Here is a 17,685-nt window from a genome sequence, read left to right as displayed (position 1 = left end):
ATGAGAGCATGGCGGCAAGCCGTCAGCAGGAGCCTGCGGAGACCTGCGCGCTCCCGCCCTGCAGCGGGCTGAGGGTCCGCGCTGAGCACGAGAAAGCTGAGGCAGCCTCCCGGGCCGGCGATGCGGTGCGAACGATGGAAATCTTGGAGGCGGAGGAGAGCGGCACATCTGTACACTCGAACGAGAGTAAGCGCTGCTCACGAGGCCACTTAGTGAACCGACACTCAACGACCGGACCGGCATCGGCCTCGGGCGTGGAGCGCCTACCCCGCCGCGTGGTGCTGGTGAGTGAGGAGTCGCAGCGGCGGTGCGGAGGCGCAAGTTACTCTGGGGTCGCTGGGTTGCTGGGTCGCGCTTTCTCGCTGCCACTTGGTGGCTATTTAGGACTTCGGTGTTCTTATCTCTGAGCCCTTAAACATTTAGAAACCGTGACGTGCTACAAAGTGTTTTACTTGCAGGCAAGAAGAGATGTAAGAAAGAATCTCGAAAACGAAGCATATTCAGGAATTTTATCATTTGCAACCAGGAGAACGTCACCTGCATTTTTTACAGCGCCTAACAAAATCTATGTTTAATAGAAACTCACGTAAATAGTAGCTGTTATCTAGTGCCTGCGGTGTGTCAGCCACTTTATATACCACATACCTACAGAGTCGTTATTATAGTCCCACTTTAAAGCTAGGGAAACTGAGACTCAGAAATTAGGACTCCTGTGAATAGCATAACCCAGTTTATAAGAACCAGAGCCCAGAATTAGACCCAAGCCTTCGACTGTAAAGTTCTCTCCATCATGCTGCTCTTCCCCAAATTAACCCGGGAAATGACCCCATCCCAAAGCGAAGCATTTTATCCCGAAGCGCAGTGATACAGTACGAAGTGTCTAGAGGCCGCCTGGGTATCACAAAATACCCGTTTATTATTTTTGAATTAAAATAAACATCAAAGATAAGCGTGGGAAAATAAATACCGAAACCCTACTCTGGTGTGCTCTGTGGAGAGGCAGCTCTAGTTTGCCTTGGTGAGGGTTGGAGGCTTTATTCGGTTTCAAACCAGATAGAAGGACCTTTTGCTTTTGCCTTTCCCCCCTGTAGTCTTTCCTATCTATTCTGTTGGTAGGACTCTTAACTCAGCGGCTCTTGCTGGCCCTGGGCTGTCTCGTTGCATGGCTTCCACCCTTTGCCCATGACTAATTGCAAAAAAAATCTGGATCTTAATATTTAGTATAAACTAAGCAGCATTAGGGTTTTTCCAGATGTAACAGGCTAATCTTATCCTTGTATCATAGGAATGTTATTTCTCTGAAGCTTTTGAATGTCAAGAGAAAGATACCATATGTTAGGGAATTGCTAAACGTCGCATTTATTTCCTACCCCTGCTTTTTTGAATTATCTTTAATTACAATCGATAATGAGTTCCTCACTTCCTCCAGTTATCTCTGATAATAAAAACTAGCTGGGCAGTGAAGAAAATCTACCTGTAGAAGTGGAGGTTCTGTGTATAGAGAACTAGCCCCTACCTGCACTCTGACCTGCTGCTTTGCATGCGGAGGGAGCATGAACGGTGACTTGGGAGACCCACAGCATTGTGTAAAGTCTAAGATATTCAAGGAGTTTGTCATCCCACAGTTAAAGCTTGGCAGTGTCAGGTCCTAACTGATTTGAAAGGGGCCGAACTAGTTAAATCTGTAAAGTGTTAGCCAAGGGTGCCACGGCCAGCTACAAATGAAGCTTTTCGTAAGTGAAAGAAAACCTTCGTGTGTCCCTAATGGTCGGTTTCTAGGTCAGTCCCTGGTTGTGCCAGAGTTTTATGGTGTATGGGGAGGATTGGTCTTAATGATTTTGAAACCTTGGAATCAGAAAAGCTAAATCCTCTGTGGTACAAAATTGGAAACTTTTATCTTACGTTTGAAGAATGATTCTTTGTTAGGATTTAGAGATTCTCATTTGTTTTACTCCTTAGACTGTAGCTAGGATGTTAATTAGGTAGTCCAAGTTAAAAATATTTGCATACGTTTTTTTTTATTAATCTTTGTTCTCCTAATGTTACAATGGTGCACACTTTTTCCTGCCTTAGATTTTCCATTTGTAAAGATAACCTTGTATTTTACTGGGGGAAATATAAGTACTGTGAACTCTGACACAATCATTGTCCATTCATTCAATGAATATTTAATCATTAGCCTTTGGTGCACCAGCCCCAGTGCTAGGGAATCACTATTAGAAAAAGGTGAGAAAGCTAATGTTTAAAAAGCCTACTGAAAAATGCTGGTATGGAGATACGCCGAAGGAAGCATAAATAAGAGGCACCTAGTGAGGCTTAGGGGTGAAGGGCCTCTAAGGTAAAGGGGGAGGGACCTCAAGGAATGTTGGGCCATGGGAGCCAACTCTTATAGGATGAGAGATGTTCCCGAGGAGATGAGAAGAATGGTGTTCCAGACAGAAGGCTGTGCAAGAACAAACAGAGCATGAGAGGAACTTTTGAGGGACTCTAGATAGTTTGGTTAGAGTGAAAGTTTGGTTAGATGTGAGAATGTGTGTACCAGTGAAGCTGAGGGTGTAGGTGTGATGCCTGGGTTCTTGTTCACGAAGCGGAAGAATGAGCTTCACAAACACTCAAGGTAGGAGAGCAAGATATAGGCTTTTATTTAGAGGTAAAGTAAAAGGACAGAGCTCCCGGGTCACGTCAGGGAGGGGACAAGAGAGTCTGGGGTGGTGCATTGTCTAGGGGTTTTATAGGCAGTTAAGGATTTTTGAGAACATGAAAAAAAGCTTAGGGGTGTGGACTTGTTAAGTGGTCCTTGAATGTTTAGAATTAACTTAACACAAGCAACTTCCTGCTCTGATAATTTCTCCCTGAGATACAGCATCTTGGTCTGGGGGCATATGAAACAAGGCCACCTGCCCAGACCCCAAGGCGGTATTGTTTGCTAAAGAGTAAGTTAAGAATTTCTAACGTCTTAACTTCTTGGGTATTAAAATGCAGTCTCATCTTTAAGGTAGAATCCTTCTTGCCTTTTACTGTGTTGTTTATGGCTTGGCCTGCATGCTAAATTAGTTGCCCAGTTTGCAAATCACCTCATCAGATTTGAAGGAGAAAAGACAGCACATAGGCTTGGGCCTTTTAGCATGTTAAAGTGAATCTTACACATGATTATAAATGATTAGCATAATAAAAACATGTGCTACTCTTCTTTATCTGGGGATTATTAACTGATCTCACTGAAGAATGACTCTAGAGCTGAATGTTTAACACAGAGTTTTAGTAGGGGGTTTCCTTGCATGTAGTTACATTGTTCTGACTGTAAATACCTTGCCCTGATTTTTCTGGAGGCCCTCACCCTACTCTGACTACACCCATGGTCCCTGTCTCAGGTGGGTGCTGCTTTATGAGGAGTTTTTGAATGCTATGATAAGAATATTCAGCTACATCCTACAGGGAACCTCTTCCTCACCAGACTCCCTCCTTCAGCATTTAAATAAGCTCAAGCCTCTGCCATCTTAGGAAGCAACCACTATATTTTGGCCCTGTGTGTAATTAAATGAAAACATTTCAGTCAAGCAGCTTTATACAATTCAGATTTTCCATTTTCTTTTTCTCATTTAAATTGAGATACAATTGGACTTTTGCCTGTTTTCCCTCCCCTACTGTGTGTTTTCCTCACTCTTCATTCTTTCCTCTGGAGTGGTGGGACCAAGCTGATGCTGCTAAGAGAGGGACTGTGGGTGTAGTCAGTGTAAGATAAATTCTAACCGAAATAAGCAGGTGACGAGAGGCAACAAAGGGCCAGGCAGTTTATTTGAGCGCAATCCCGGGTGATGTTCCCTAGTCTGGCTCTCACAGGCGGGGGAAGTCATGCTCAGTAGGGCAGGCAGCGAGTTTTTAAAGAAGGTAGGAGGAGGCAGAGCTTAGATTTATAGCGGCGCGAGAATTGGCTAGCTTACAGCACATTTTTCAGGTTGGGAGGGGGCAGCAGCTGGGGACTTTGGCATGTTATCAGTGTCCGACGTGCTCACCCCTCCCTCTAGTGCCTCCAACCTTACAGTCAGAGTAGGGTGAGGGCCTCTGGAAAAGCAAGGCAGGATATTTACAGTTGGAGCAATGTAACTACATGCAAGGAAACCCCCTACCAAAACTCTGTGTTACACAATAAGCTCTAGAGTCATTCTTCAGTGAGATCAGTTAATAATTCCCAGATAAAGAAGAGTAGCACATGTTTTTATTATGCTAATCTTTTATAATCATGTGTAAGGTTCACTTTAAAATGCTAAAAGGCCCAAGCCTATGTGCTGTCTTTCCTCCTTCAGATCTGATGAGGTGATTTGCAAACTGGGCAACTCATTTAGCATGCAGACCCAGCCATAAAGAACATAGTAAAAGGCAGGAAGGATTCCACCTTAAAAATAAGATTGCATTTTAACACCCAGGAAGTTTAAGAAGTAAGATTCTTAACTTACTCTTCAGCAAGCAATACCTCAGCCCTCCTTAGGGGCTGGGCAGGTGGCCTTGTTTGATATGCTCCCAGACCAAGAGCTGGTATCTCAGGGAGAAATCTTCAGAGCAGGAAGTTGCTTGTGTTAAGTTAATTCTAAATATTCAGGGACCACTTAACAAGTCTCACCCCTAAGCCCTTTATCCGGTTCCCAAAAATCCTCCACTGCCTATAAAACCCCTAGACAATGCAGCACTACAGGCTCTCTTGCCCCCTCCTGGTGTGAGCCAGGAGCTCTTTGCTTTCACCTTATCTCTGAATAAAAGCCTGTACCTTGCTCTCCTACCTTGAGTGTTTGCGAAGCTCCTTCTTTGGCTCAGTGAACAAGAACCCTAACATCACTGCCATTATGTTGCTTTGGTCTCATGGGCTTCAATGGATTCATTGGAGTTGGAAGTTTAAGTAATATTAATCAAGGCTAATGAATAGATTAATATGTGTAAAATTGCTAAGACATCATTAGGAAGTACATGTATTGGAATAGGGTTTAGATTATGGCTAGAGCACTAAGGTGCTGGTGTACATTTTTTAACTTGATGTCAGACCTTTGTGGAGTAAATGAAATTTCATATTAAGTCCAAATGTATCTATGATCTATCCCACTGTGCTTTCCTAGTTCATCTTTGATTTAGCAATTACAAAACCAAATCTTATAGGACTAGAAGAAGTATAAACATGAGCATGTAAAAAAAATCACAGTATGTCATCACACTGGTCAGATTTACTGTGCCTAATACATATTTTCTCTATTTTGCCAAATAGTGCCTCCTGTAATCTGGTTTCTCAAATGGTCATTAGAATAGATTATAGCAAGTCTGAATCATCATAGTATGCTGAGGGGATGTAGATTTTGCCAGAGTCCCTAAAAAAGATTTTTAAAAACTTTGTAGACTAATGCTAATTTGAAAGAATTTGTAACATCAAAAATAAAAAATGCTCAGTGTGGTTGATAGCATTTTAATACTTGTCTTTTTTTTACCTAAAAAATATAGAATCTTGTATTGTTAGACAGTGAACAAAACCATTCTCTAAAAGACTGGGTTCAGGCAGAGAAAGACAAATACCAAATGATTTCCCGCATTGGTGGAGTATAACAACGAAGCAAAACTGAAGGAACATAATAGTAACAGACTCAGACTCCAAGAAGGGACTAGCGGTTACCAAACGGGGAGGGGTGGGGAGGGGTAGGGAGGGAGGGAGAAGGGGATTGTGGGGTATCATGATTGGTGCACATGGTGTGTGTGCGGTCACGGGGAACAGTGTAGCTCAGAGAAGACAAATAGGGACTCTGGCATCTTACTATACTGATGGGCAGTGACTGCAATGGGGTATGGGGAGGGACTCAATAATAAGGGTGAATGTAATAACCACATTGTTTTTCTTGTAAAACCTTAAGAGTGTATATCAATGATACCTTACAAAAAAATGAATAAATGACATAATAAAAAAAAAGACTGGGTTGAAGGGTAGAAGCATATATAATTTTGCTAGATAGTGTGAAAGGAGTTACACTATTTTGAATTTCCACAATTTATGAAAGTGCCTTTTTACCAAAGTCTCTCCAAAGGTTTGTTGTCAAGCTTTTGGATTTTTGCCAGTTTGGTGGGTAAGAAGTGGTATCTCCATGTAATTTTGATTCAACATCTTTTTATGCTCCACAACACATTTTAATAAGCTGATGATAGCCTACATTAACATGTAAAGAAATAAACTTGCTATTAGTCATCTAAAATTTAATGAGTTGGCTCTGGCTGCCAAGCTGTGCAGGTCACTTAGGTTTGTAGTAAGGAGTAAGATGGATTTAAGACAGCTACTATATTGATAAAATATCAATTAAAAAAAATAGTTGGTTTGTTATGCTCAACATGGTGTAGTAAATAAGTATGGGCGAAAAAATATATCTCATACTTGTAAAATGCTTTATAATTGATAAAGTACTTTTATAGTCATTATCTAGTTTGACTATTTGACTATCATAATCCCTGAGAGATAGGACATACTATGCTCATTTTGTAGAGTGGGAAACTAATGTTTTTTAAGATTGAGATTTTCTGGTTCAACACAGCAAATGGTAGAGCTGGGTTTAATCAAACTTCTGACCTCCCTATGGAGATCATTCTATGCTTTATTGTCCTAGTGTTTGCTGAAGGATGCAGGACCTGTCTGACACAGGAGGTGGCAGTGTTCTTTTACTGTTCGCTGGGATTCACTTTTCCATTGGGTACTTAAAAGGAAGTGGAAATTGTGTTCTTTGAGCTAACATTCTTGAACATGGATTGTGTTTAGTTATTAAAGATAAAAAGATTATTAAAGCTTCCTAGGACCTCACAATCTGGGTTCAAGAGGTACAGTCAAGTGGAGTTAAAAGCTTAAAAAATTCTATATAAAATGCTAGGAGAATACACATTTATTATGAATCTTTTGAGGTTATGTCTCTTTAGTGCAATAATGGGAATTTAGTTTATGGAGCACACAGATAAGAGGTACAAGTAAATTCAAGCTCTCTGATTTAGTAATGACACAAAAATAAGCAATATAATGAAAACAATATATACCATAAATATAAAGGAAAAAGGTCCTCAATGTCCTAATGTGCCATTCCATCACTGTCAACACTATTTTCAACATATTTAATAAACAATATCTTGTCAGATGTAAATTTAATGTTTGAGATACTCCATTCATTCATGTAACAAATATTTTTAAATTTTAAATTAGCCAGGTGCTGTTAAATGCTAGGGATGTAATGGTGTACACCAAACAGTCAAAGTCTCTTTCCTCATCAAACTTATGCTTCTGGTAAACCCTACTCATGACTACTGGCCTTATAAATGATGCATATTTACATTTTTTTTGAATACTAGACACCTAGCCATAATAATATGATGGTTGATTACAGGTTTTCAGCTGTTGGACTTAACCAACAGGCAGTACAAGGAAGACTAAATTATGATTTCAGAACAAAATGTAACATTATGAATCTTCAAAATGCAAAACTAAAAGTCAGACGAATAGGGTTAGGAGAAAGAAAGAAGTCAGCCGGAAAAAGAGGTAGGGTTGCTGATCCGAAGCCAAGAAATACTGCCTATAGAAGATGGAAGAATAGATAAAGGTATTGTTTTTATTTAAGGTTATAAGAATGGGTGTCTTAGTCTGTTTGGCCACTGTAACAAAACAACACAGATTGGGTAGCTTATGAACACAGGAGAAATTTGCTTCTCCATTAGAGAAAGGAAGTCTGACATCAATTTGCTACCATGATCAAATGAGCCTGGCCTCTCCCAGGTTCAGATTCCTTGTATCTGCACAAATGGAAGGGTGTAGTGGGACCTGTGGGATTTTTTATTTTTTAATTTTTTATTAAGGTTTTATTGATATACACTCTTATGAAGGTTTCACATGAAAAAACAATGTGGTTACTACAGTTACCCATATTATCAAGTCCCCACCCATACCCCATTGCAGTCACTGTCTGTCAGTGTACTAAGATGCCACAGATTCACTATTTGCTTTCTCTGTGCTACACTGTTTTCCCTATGACCAGCCCCCCACACCATGTGTACTAAACATAATACCCCACAATCCCCATCTCCCTCCCTCCTGACCTACCCTCCCACACCTTTGGTAACCACTACTCCCTTTTTTGGAGTCTCTGAATCTGCTGCTATTTTGTTCCTTCAGTTTTGCTTCCTTCTTATACTCCACAAATGAGGGAAATCATTTAGTACTTGTCTTCCTCCGCCTGCCATATTTCACTGAGCATAATGTCCTCCAGCTCCATCCATGTTGTTGCAAATGGTAGGATTTGTTTCTTTCTTATGGCCGAATAGTATTCCATTGTGTATATGTACCACATCTTCTTTATCCATTCATCTACTGATGGACACTTAGGTTGCTTCCATATCTTGGCTATTATAAATAGTGCTGTGATAAACATAGGGGTGCCTATGTCTTTTTGAATCTGAGAAATTGTATTCTTTGGGTGAATTCCAAGGAGTGGGATTCCAGGTCAAATGGTATTTTTAGTTTTTTGAGGAACCTCCGTATTGATTTACACAGTGATTGAACTAGCTTATATTCCCACCAGCAGTGTAGGAGGGTTCCCCTTTTTCTGCATCCTTGCCAGCATTTGTTGTTCTTAGTCTTTTCGATGCTGGCCATCCTTACTAGTGTTAGGTGATATCTCATTGTGGTTTCAATTTGCATTTCTCTGATGATTAGTGATGTGGAGCATCTTTTCAGGTGTCTGTTGGTGATCTGAATTTCTTCTTTGGAGAATTGTCTCTTCATAGCCTCTGCCCATTTTTTTAATCGGGTTATTTGCTTTTTGGTTGTTGAGGCATGTGAGTTCTTTATATATTTTGGATGTTGACCTCTTGTTGGATATGTCATTTGCAATTCTCCCATACTGTAGGATGCCTTTTTGTTCTATTGATGGTGTCCTTTGCTGTACAGAAACTTCTTAGTTTGATGTAGTCCCATGTGTTCATTTTTGCTTTTGTTTCTCTTGCTCGAGGAGATGTGTTCAGGAAGAAGTTGCTCATGCTTATTATTCAGGAGATGTTTGCCTATGTTGTCTTCTAAGAGTCTTATGGTTTCATGACTTACATTCAGGTCTTTGATCCATTTCAAGTTTACTTTTGTGTATGGGGTTAAACAGTAATCCAGTTTCATTCTCTTTCATGTAGCTGCCCAGTTTTGCCAACACCAGTTGTTGAAGAGGCTGTCATTTCCCCATTGTATGTCCATGGCTCCTTTATTATATATTAATTGACCATATATATAGTTGGATTTATATCAGGGCTCTATAGTCTGTTCTCTTGGTCTATGGTTCTCTTCTTGTGCCAGTACCAAATTGTCTACATTACTGTGGCTTTGCAGTAGAGCTTGAAGTTGGGGAGCATAGTCCCCCCAGCTTTATTTTTCCTTCTAAGGATTGCTTTGGCTATTCAGGATCTCTTGTGGTTCCATATGAATTTTAGAATGATTTCCTCTACTTCATTGAAGAATGCTGTTGGTATTTTGATAGGAATTGCATTGAATCTGTAGATTGCCTTAGGGAGGATGGCCATTTTGACAATATTAATTCTTCCTATCCATGAGCAGGAAGGATGTGTTTCCATTTATTGGTATCTTCTTTAATTTCTCTCATGAGTGTCTTGTAGTTTTCAGAGTATACGTCTTTCACTTCCTTGGTTAGGTTTATTCCTAGGTATTTTATTCTTTTTGATGCAACTGTGAATGGAATTGTTTTCCTGATTCTCTTTCTGCTAGTTCATCATTAATGTATAGGAAAGCAACAGATTTCTGCATATTAACTTTGTATCCTGCAATTTTGCTGAATTCAGATATTAGATCTAGTAGTTCTGGAGTGGGTTCTTTAGGGTTTTTTGCATACAATATCATGTCATCTGCAAACAGTGACAGTTTAACTTCTTCCTTACCTATCTGGATGCCTTTTATTTCCTTGTGTTCTCTGATTGCCGTGGCTAGGACCTCCAGTATTATGTTGAATAGAAGTGGGAAAAGTGGGCATCCTTATCAAGTTCTCGATCTTTAAGGAAATTACTAGATCTGCAACAATAATCAAATACTAGTGGGTCTACCCCACTTCCATTACACTGTTATCATAACTGCACCATCTGATTCAAAGCACAGTCAAGACAACTGTGACCTAATCATGGTTGTTCTTGTTCAGGTAAGCTCACTGCTAGAGATCATTCAATGAGAAACCTTTCTTCATCTCTAAGGAACTACTTCCATTGATCCTTAGCTGAGAAAGCCAAGCTTCTTCTAAACATGAGGTCCTGGTCTGGGAGTGGTGATGGTGGTAACAAAGCACTCCAGTGCCTGCAGTCAGGACCCCTGCCCCTCCAAGGCTTAGCTACCCCTTTCCTCAGTGTGGGAGAATATGTCCAAGAAAAAGTATCAGCAACAAGAACACAAGGGTCACTGAGGAAAGAAAGAAACTAAAAAGAAGCTATGGGATTCCCACCACAGTTACAATCCTGGTTTTAATACTAAGCTCTTAACTATAATCTAAAAATATGACTTGGTCAGTAATAAACTAGCCTCAAGGCCAGGAAAATTCCTAGAAAAAAAATGTGGTTCAGGAAAAAAAAAAAGACACTTTTATATCTTGCTATTCCCAAGCAGCTTCTGAAGTGACTACATAGGTTTGGCACCAAAGAGAAGTGGTAGAAAAGTATTCACTGTGTAAGCGAATCCAAGAAAAAGAAGCCAAGGGCAGAAGTAAAGCTTATACCACTTCCCAGAAGAAACTGGGGAGACACAATAACCAATACAAACTGATCATCCACATTTACCTATGTAAGTAAGAGATACAGGGGTTGCCTGTACAGGGTCCAGAGGTTGAGATACTCTTACTAGGGGAGGGAAGGCAGGACAGTGTTGTCTCTCGACTCCTACTGCTCCTTTGTCAGGTCCAAATCTAAAAAGTGGGGGACAAGGTAGTCTCCCTAATCCTCTACTTTCATTAACTGAGGCAGACTCTAAAGCTCAAAGCTAATTTGGTATTTATTGCTGTGTCCTAAAAAATTGTCATTTTCATGTGAGGATCACATTCAGGGTTATAAGAGGAGCTGAAATAACTGAACTGTCAGTACTCTGGGTTCTCTTAAGGAAAGGAGATAAATCTATTGTTGCATCCATCAGTTAGTTTCATCACTTTTACAGGCATGTAGCTTGTTTGACTCCTAGAAGAAAAGGAAGGTCTTTATTTATCTGTGATTTCTATTTATGTAGGTGGAAATCCTGAAGGCATGTGGATTAGTGGTCATTTGGAGGAGGACTCAGAATTATACTATGCCCCTTATGATTCCAAGATTTGAACTCTTTAAAACAAGGGACCTCACACGTGACCTAGAATCTTAGACACCTGAGATGATATTAAATCAGCCTTCAGAAATGAAGGATGGTATATATAACAAACCCACAGCTAATATCACACTCAATGGTGAAAAGCTGAAAGCTTTTCCTCTAAGATGAGGCACAAGACAAGGATGCCCACTCTCACCATTTTTTTCTCTTTCCTCTGGAAATGTTACAATTTTAACCACATCCAGTTTGTCAGCATATAATTTTTCATAGTATTCTCTCGGAATTCCTTGTATTTCTGTGGTGTCCATAGTGATTTTTCCTTTATCATTTCTGATTCTGTTTATGTGTGTGTAGACTCTCTTTTTTTCTTGATAAGTCTGTCTCTGGGTTTATATATTTTGTTTATTTTCTCAAAGAACCAGCTCTTGCTTTCATTGATTCTTTCTATTGTTTTATTCTTATCAATTTTATTTATATCTGCTCTAATCTTTATGATATCCCTCCTTCTACTGAACTTGGGCCTCATTTGTTCTTCTTTTTCTATTTTCGTTAATTGTGAGTTTAGACTGTTCATTGGGACTGTTCTGCTTTCCTGAGGTAGGCCTGCACTGCAATATACTTTCCTCTTAGGATGGCCTTCGCTGCATCTCATAGATTCTTGTGGTGTTGAATTATTCTCTCCATATACTGCTTGATCTCTGTTTTTATTTGGTCATTGATCCATTGGTTATTTAGGAGCATGTTGTAAAGCCCCCATTTGTCTGTGGGATTTTTCATTTTCTTTGCATAATTTATTTCTACTTTCATACTTTTGTGGTCTGAGTTGAGTACAATTTGAGTCTTCATTAATTTACCAAGGCTCTTTTTGTTTCCTAGTATATGATCTATTCTTGAAAATGTTCCATGTGCACTTGAGAAGAATGTGTATTCTGCTGCTTTTGGGTGTAGAGTTCTGTAGATGTCTCTTAGGTCCATCTGTTCTAATGTGTTGTTCAGTGCCTCTGTCTCCTTACTTATTTTCTGTCTGGTTGATCTGTCCTTCAGAGTGAGTGGAGTGTTGAAGTCTCCTAGAATGAATGCGCTGCATTCTATTTCCCCCGTTTAATTCTGTTAGTATTTGTTTCACATATATACGTGCTCCTGTATTGGGCGCATAGATATTTATAATGGTTATATCTTCTTGCTGGATTGACCCCTTAATCATTATGTAATGTCCTTTGTCTCTTGTGACTTTCTTTGTTTTGAAGTCTATTTTGTCTGATACAAGTACTGCAACTCCTGCTTTTTTCTCTCTATTAGCTGCATGAAATATCTTTTTTACATCCCTTCACTTTTAGTCTGTGTATGTCTTTGGGTTTAAAGTGAGTCTCTTATAGGCCGTGTATAGATGGGTCTTGTGTTTTTATCCATTCAGTGACTCTATGTCTTTTGATTGATGTATTCAGTCCATTTACATTTAGGGTGATTATGGATAGGTATGTACTTATTGCCATTGCAGGCTTTAGATTCGTGGTTACCAAAGGTTCAAGGTTAACTTCCTTACTATCTAAGAGTCTAACCTCACTCACTTAATATGCTATAACAAACACAATCTAAAGGTTCTTTTTTTCCTCCTCCTCTTCCTTCCTCCTCCATTCTTTATGCGTTAGGTATCATATTCTGTAGTCTTCATCTTCTATCCCTTGATTGACTTTGGGGATAGTTGATTTAATTTCGCATTTGCTTAGTAAAATTAACTGTTCTATTTTCTTTACTGTGGTTTTATTACTTCTGGTGACAGCTATTAAACCTTAGGAACACTTCCATCTGTAGCAGTCCCTCCAAAATACACTGTGGAAACGGTTTGTGGTTGGTAAATTCTCTCAGCCTTTGCTTATCTGGAAATTGTTTAATCCTTCCTTCAAATTTAAATGATAATGTTGCCAGAAAACGTATTCTTGGTTCGAGGCCCTTCTGCTTCATTGCATTAAACACATCATGCCACTCCCTTCTGGCCTGTAAGGTTTCTGCTGAGAAGTCTGGTGATAGCCTGATGGGCTTTCCTTTGTATGTGATCTTATTTCTCTCTCTGGCTGCTTTTAATAGTCTGTCCTTATCCTTGATCTTTGCCATTTTAATTATTATGTGTCTTGGTGTTGTCTTCCTTGGGTCCCTTGTGTTGGGAGGTCTGTGCACCTCCATGGCCTGAGAGACTGTGTCCTTCCCCAGACTGGGGAAGTTTTCAGCAATTACCTCCTCAAAGACACTTTCTATCCCTTTTTCTCTCTCTTCTTATTCTGGTAATATGAATAGTCTTCCTTTTGGATTGGTCACACAATTCTCCCAATATTCTTTCATTCTTAGAAATCCTTTTTCCTCTCTGTGCCTCAGCTTCTTCCTCTTCTCGAATTTCTATTTCACTTATCGTCTCCTCCACCGTATCTAATCTGTTTTTAATACCCTCCATTGTGCTCTTCAACAGTTGGAACTCCAACCGGAATTCATTCCTGAGTTCTTGAATATTTTTCTGTACCTCCATGAGCATGTTAATGATTTTTATTTTGAAATCCCTTCCAGGAAGATTCATGAGTTCAATTTCATTCTAATCTTTCTCAGGTGTTGATTTCATAATTTTCCTTTGAACCGGGTTTCTTTGGCGTTTCATATTTGAATATGGGGCCCGCTAGTGCCCAGAAGCTCTACTCTCTGGAGCTGCTCAGGCCCTGAAGCAATGTCGGGGGTCGCAGGGGAGAGGTATTGGTGCCTGGGTAGAGGAAAGAGCTGTTTCCTGCTTCCCGGCTGCTGTGCCTGCCTCCACTGCCAGAACCAGTTCGGCCAAGCACACGGGTATAAGCCTCTATACTTTGCGTTTGTAGTTGGTGTAGATGGGGCTTCCCTCCGGCTCGCCTAACGCCAGGGTAGGGTTTGCCGGTTTGCGAGCCAGGTGGGGCTGGCCGGGAGAAAAGCCCGGTAGACTGCGTATCATGGAGGGAGTCCTTGGAGCTGGGTATCCAGCCAGGGAGCTGGAGCTCCTGAAAATCAAAAAAGTTCCCAACTAGCTGGGCAGAGTGCACCTGGATAATTTTGTCCACCTGGCCTTTCTCCTGAGCAGTAAGCTCTGTGCAGTCCTTGCCCCTTTAGCAGCTCTCTTGCTGTTAGGAAGTCTCTCAGACTGCCCACCTTTCTTTTGTCCCAGAGCAGCTGGATATGGATTCCTGCTTTCCACAAGTGGCTGGAATCTCAGTCTCTCCAGGTATTCTGCCTGTCTTAGCTTTCCAACCCCCTACTCACGAGTACCAGGAAAGCACCATGAAATGTAGGTTTGTGCTCCCAGTGAAGATCTCCAGAGCTAGGTGTTCAGCAGTCCCAGGCCTCCACTCCCTACCTGTTCCACTTCTCTTCCTCCTGCCCGGGAACTGGGTTGGGGAAAGGCTTGCGTCCAGCTGGGCCGCAGCTTTGTTACCTTACCCTGTTTCGTGAGGTTTATGCTCTTTTCCTGATGTATGCTGTTTGGCGCAGCCCTCTTTCCTTTTGCAGTTTCAGGATTAATCGTATTAATTGTATTTTTGTATTATATGCAGTTTTTGGAGGATGCCTCTGTCTCACCTCTCCCGCCCCAACCTTTTCCAGATTTTTTTCAATAAGTAAATATGTTTGAAATATTTTTGGATTTTTGCTACAATTTGAAAAACATTTTCTCTAGCTTATTTTAAGAATACATGTAATTTACAAAAATGTGGTAATCAACTGTGTATGTTATCCATTAGGCTTCTAGTTAACAGTAGGCTGTTTTAAGTTTTTGGGGAGTCAAAAGTTACTTGCGGATTTTCAACTGTGTTGGGGCATCAACACCCCTAGCCCCTGCATCACCTGAGTGTTGACTATTACCTGCAGACATGCTGGACCCTAGATAAATATTCGATGGGCCCAGGCTGTGTGGCATGCATCTAAAAGCAGTGGGACAGGGACAGTTTGCTTGTGGAGTCTGAATGTTGTTCAGAGACCTGAACAAGGTATGTTAGGGCCAAGGACACTTTCCCCCCCTATTAATAGTGTCTCGTGGATTATCTTTCCTCCCACTGATTACCTTTTGTGCCCAGAGGACTAGGTAATGGAAGTAGACCAAAACGTTCGATTTATTTTATGGTGAAGAGATGAGGTAAGGCCTCAGGAAAAAGTGAAAAAGGTTAACACACCAGCAGGAAAACTTTAGGAGCAAACGACAAAGAAAAAACTTCAACCCTGCCACCTTCTGATACAGGGTGGTGACAGAACTGGAAACTGGGAAAGGTTGGCCTTTCATCTCCTTTACTTGACTGATTGGAAAACAGGAAAAAAGACAACTCTGAGGAGTTAAATATCTCGCACACTGGCTGTCAGTGCTAAAAATGTGCTCTCCTCTCCTATAGATCCTTCTGGCCAAAAATCACTACCATGAATATCCTAATAAAAATTTGAAGACAACTTATAGACAATAAAGAAATACAGAATAAAATCATCTAGAATCACTAGGGTAGAAAATTAGCATTATTGGGGGAGCGTTGTGTCTTTTCCTCAGTCCTCGTCCCTGCCGCGACAAAGAATTGAAGGGCAGAGACACAGTAGTGAAGCAGAGTAAAAGTTCTATTTAAAGTTAGTTAAAGAGAAGAAGTGCAGCAGCCAACCTCATCAATGAGAGGCACCCGAAAAGACTGGAGAAAGTTTAAGATTAAAAGGTTACACACTTAGAAAGTGCGGGCGACCTCAGAGAGGAGCACTCCGAAAGGCTGGGGGTTCCCCCTTTTAAGGATTCTTTAGAAATGTGACTAAGGGCTGGGGGTGTATACTTGTTAAGTGGTTTTTGAATACTTAGAATTAACTTAACACAAAGAAGTTCCTGGTCTGATTTCTCTCTGGGATACCGGCATCTTGGTCTGGGAACATATCAAACATACTGGCTGCCCATCCCCCAAGGTGGGCTGAGTTATTGTCTGTTTGCTAAAGAGTTAGTTAAGAATCTTCTCAATTTCCTGGGTAATAAAATATAATCTTTAAGATGGAATCCTTCCTGCCTTTTACTATGTTGTTTACAGCTGGGCCTGCATGCTTACCACAATAAAAGACATGGCTACGCTGAGGTACCCTCCTTTATCTGGGGAATATTCAAACATTCCAGGCCAAGTTGCTTCTGGCTTTTTGCATCTTAATTGATTAATTTTGGATCTTTTTAGTGGACTTTCTGCCCTTTTTCTCTCCCACCACGCTCATATATATTTTCCTGCCTAAGAGCATGATGTAGAAAGAAAAGACTAGACTGGGTTGCACTGACTATAGGTAATATTATATTCTCTAAATGTATGTTTCCTTCATCACCTGAGACATTTTGTTTGGCCTCAGCTATCCCTAAAATAAATCACTCAAATGATCTCTATAGGGCCCACAACTGAATTGAACAATTAGGTTGACCCAAAAGATGTTGATATAGATCAAACATTAATATTTTCAAATAGTCAAATACTGGCAATCATATGGTTAAAACTAACCTTGCAAGAAGTGTGAGATTGTGGGGATGATTATGAGCCAGAATACTGATTATTGGATAGTCCTTTCATTGGTCCCCTCTCACTTTCACATGAAAAAAGCAAAATCCATACAGGTAAACTCTCCACAAGGTTGCAGGGTCAAGTAGTGACATAATGGACACTGGAATCCAGCTCTGTCTCTCAATTCAACATCATTACCATATATATATCAATCTGACTTGTCTATAAAATTGAAAATTTGATAAACGTATTTTGGGGTCAGAAGTAATAAAGGAATAACTCTAGGACTGTAGGGGTAAAAGTTCAACTACTTCCCTAAAACCAGCTCTGTATCTCAAGCATCAGGGATATGCAGTGTTTGGGGCCTATTCTTAAATTTAAAAATGAACGATATTTCTAGGGATACACATCTAACACAAACAAGATCTGAAGAAAACTACAGTTGTTGGGAAGTGCTGCTAATTAAGTGTTCAAGATTCTATCTGAGCTTTGACGTACTATATATTTAGAACGGAATTTGCTTGAATTCTGCTTTCCTAGTAGGGATAATTTGTACCATATCCTAAAACTATCAGATGAAACAAGATTTGAATATAAGGAATAGTTTTAAAATGTAAATATCCATCAAAAGATGGCGGCATGAGAGGTGAGACAGGCTTCCTCCTAAAACTGCATATAATACGAAACTATAATTAATACTACTAATCCTGAAAGAGCAACTGGAAAGAGGGTTGCGCCAAACAGCATACATCAGGAAAAGAGCATAAACCTCACGAAACAGGGTAAGGTAACAAAGCTGCGGCCCAGCTGGACGCAAGCCTTTCCCCAACCCAGTTCCCGGGCAGGAGGAAGAGA

At 40.4% G+C, this 17,685-nt stretch overlaps 1 long non-coding RNA gene across 1 annotated transcript in view; it reads left to right on the top strand.

Annotated features, from left to right (window-relative positions):
- The first annotated feature begins 58 nt into the window (after positions 1 to 58).
- Positions 59 to 17,685, top strand: part of LOC118928403 (uncharacterized) — a 34,479-nt gene continuing 16,852 nt past the window's right edge. Inside the window, exon 1 of the long non-coding RNA XR_005031218.2 lies at positions 59 to 284. This is a non-coding gene — a long non-coding RNA (uncharacterized LOC118928403). The remainder of the gene's footprint in view (positions 285 to 17,685) is intronic.

The sequence above is a fragment of the Manis pentadactyla genome, chromosome 9 (genome assembly GCF_030020395.1).
Source record: "Manis pentadactyla isolate mManPen7 chromosome 9, mManPen7.hap1, whole genome shotgun sequence".
Taxonomy (NCBI): domain Eukaryota; kingdom Metazoa; phylum Chordata; class Mammalia; order Pholidota; family Manidae; genus Manis; species Manis pentadactyla.
Note: the sequence above shows the minus strand (reverse complement) of the source record. Positions and strands in the feature narration are given on the sequence as shown.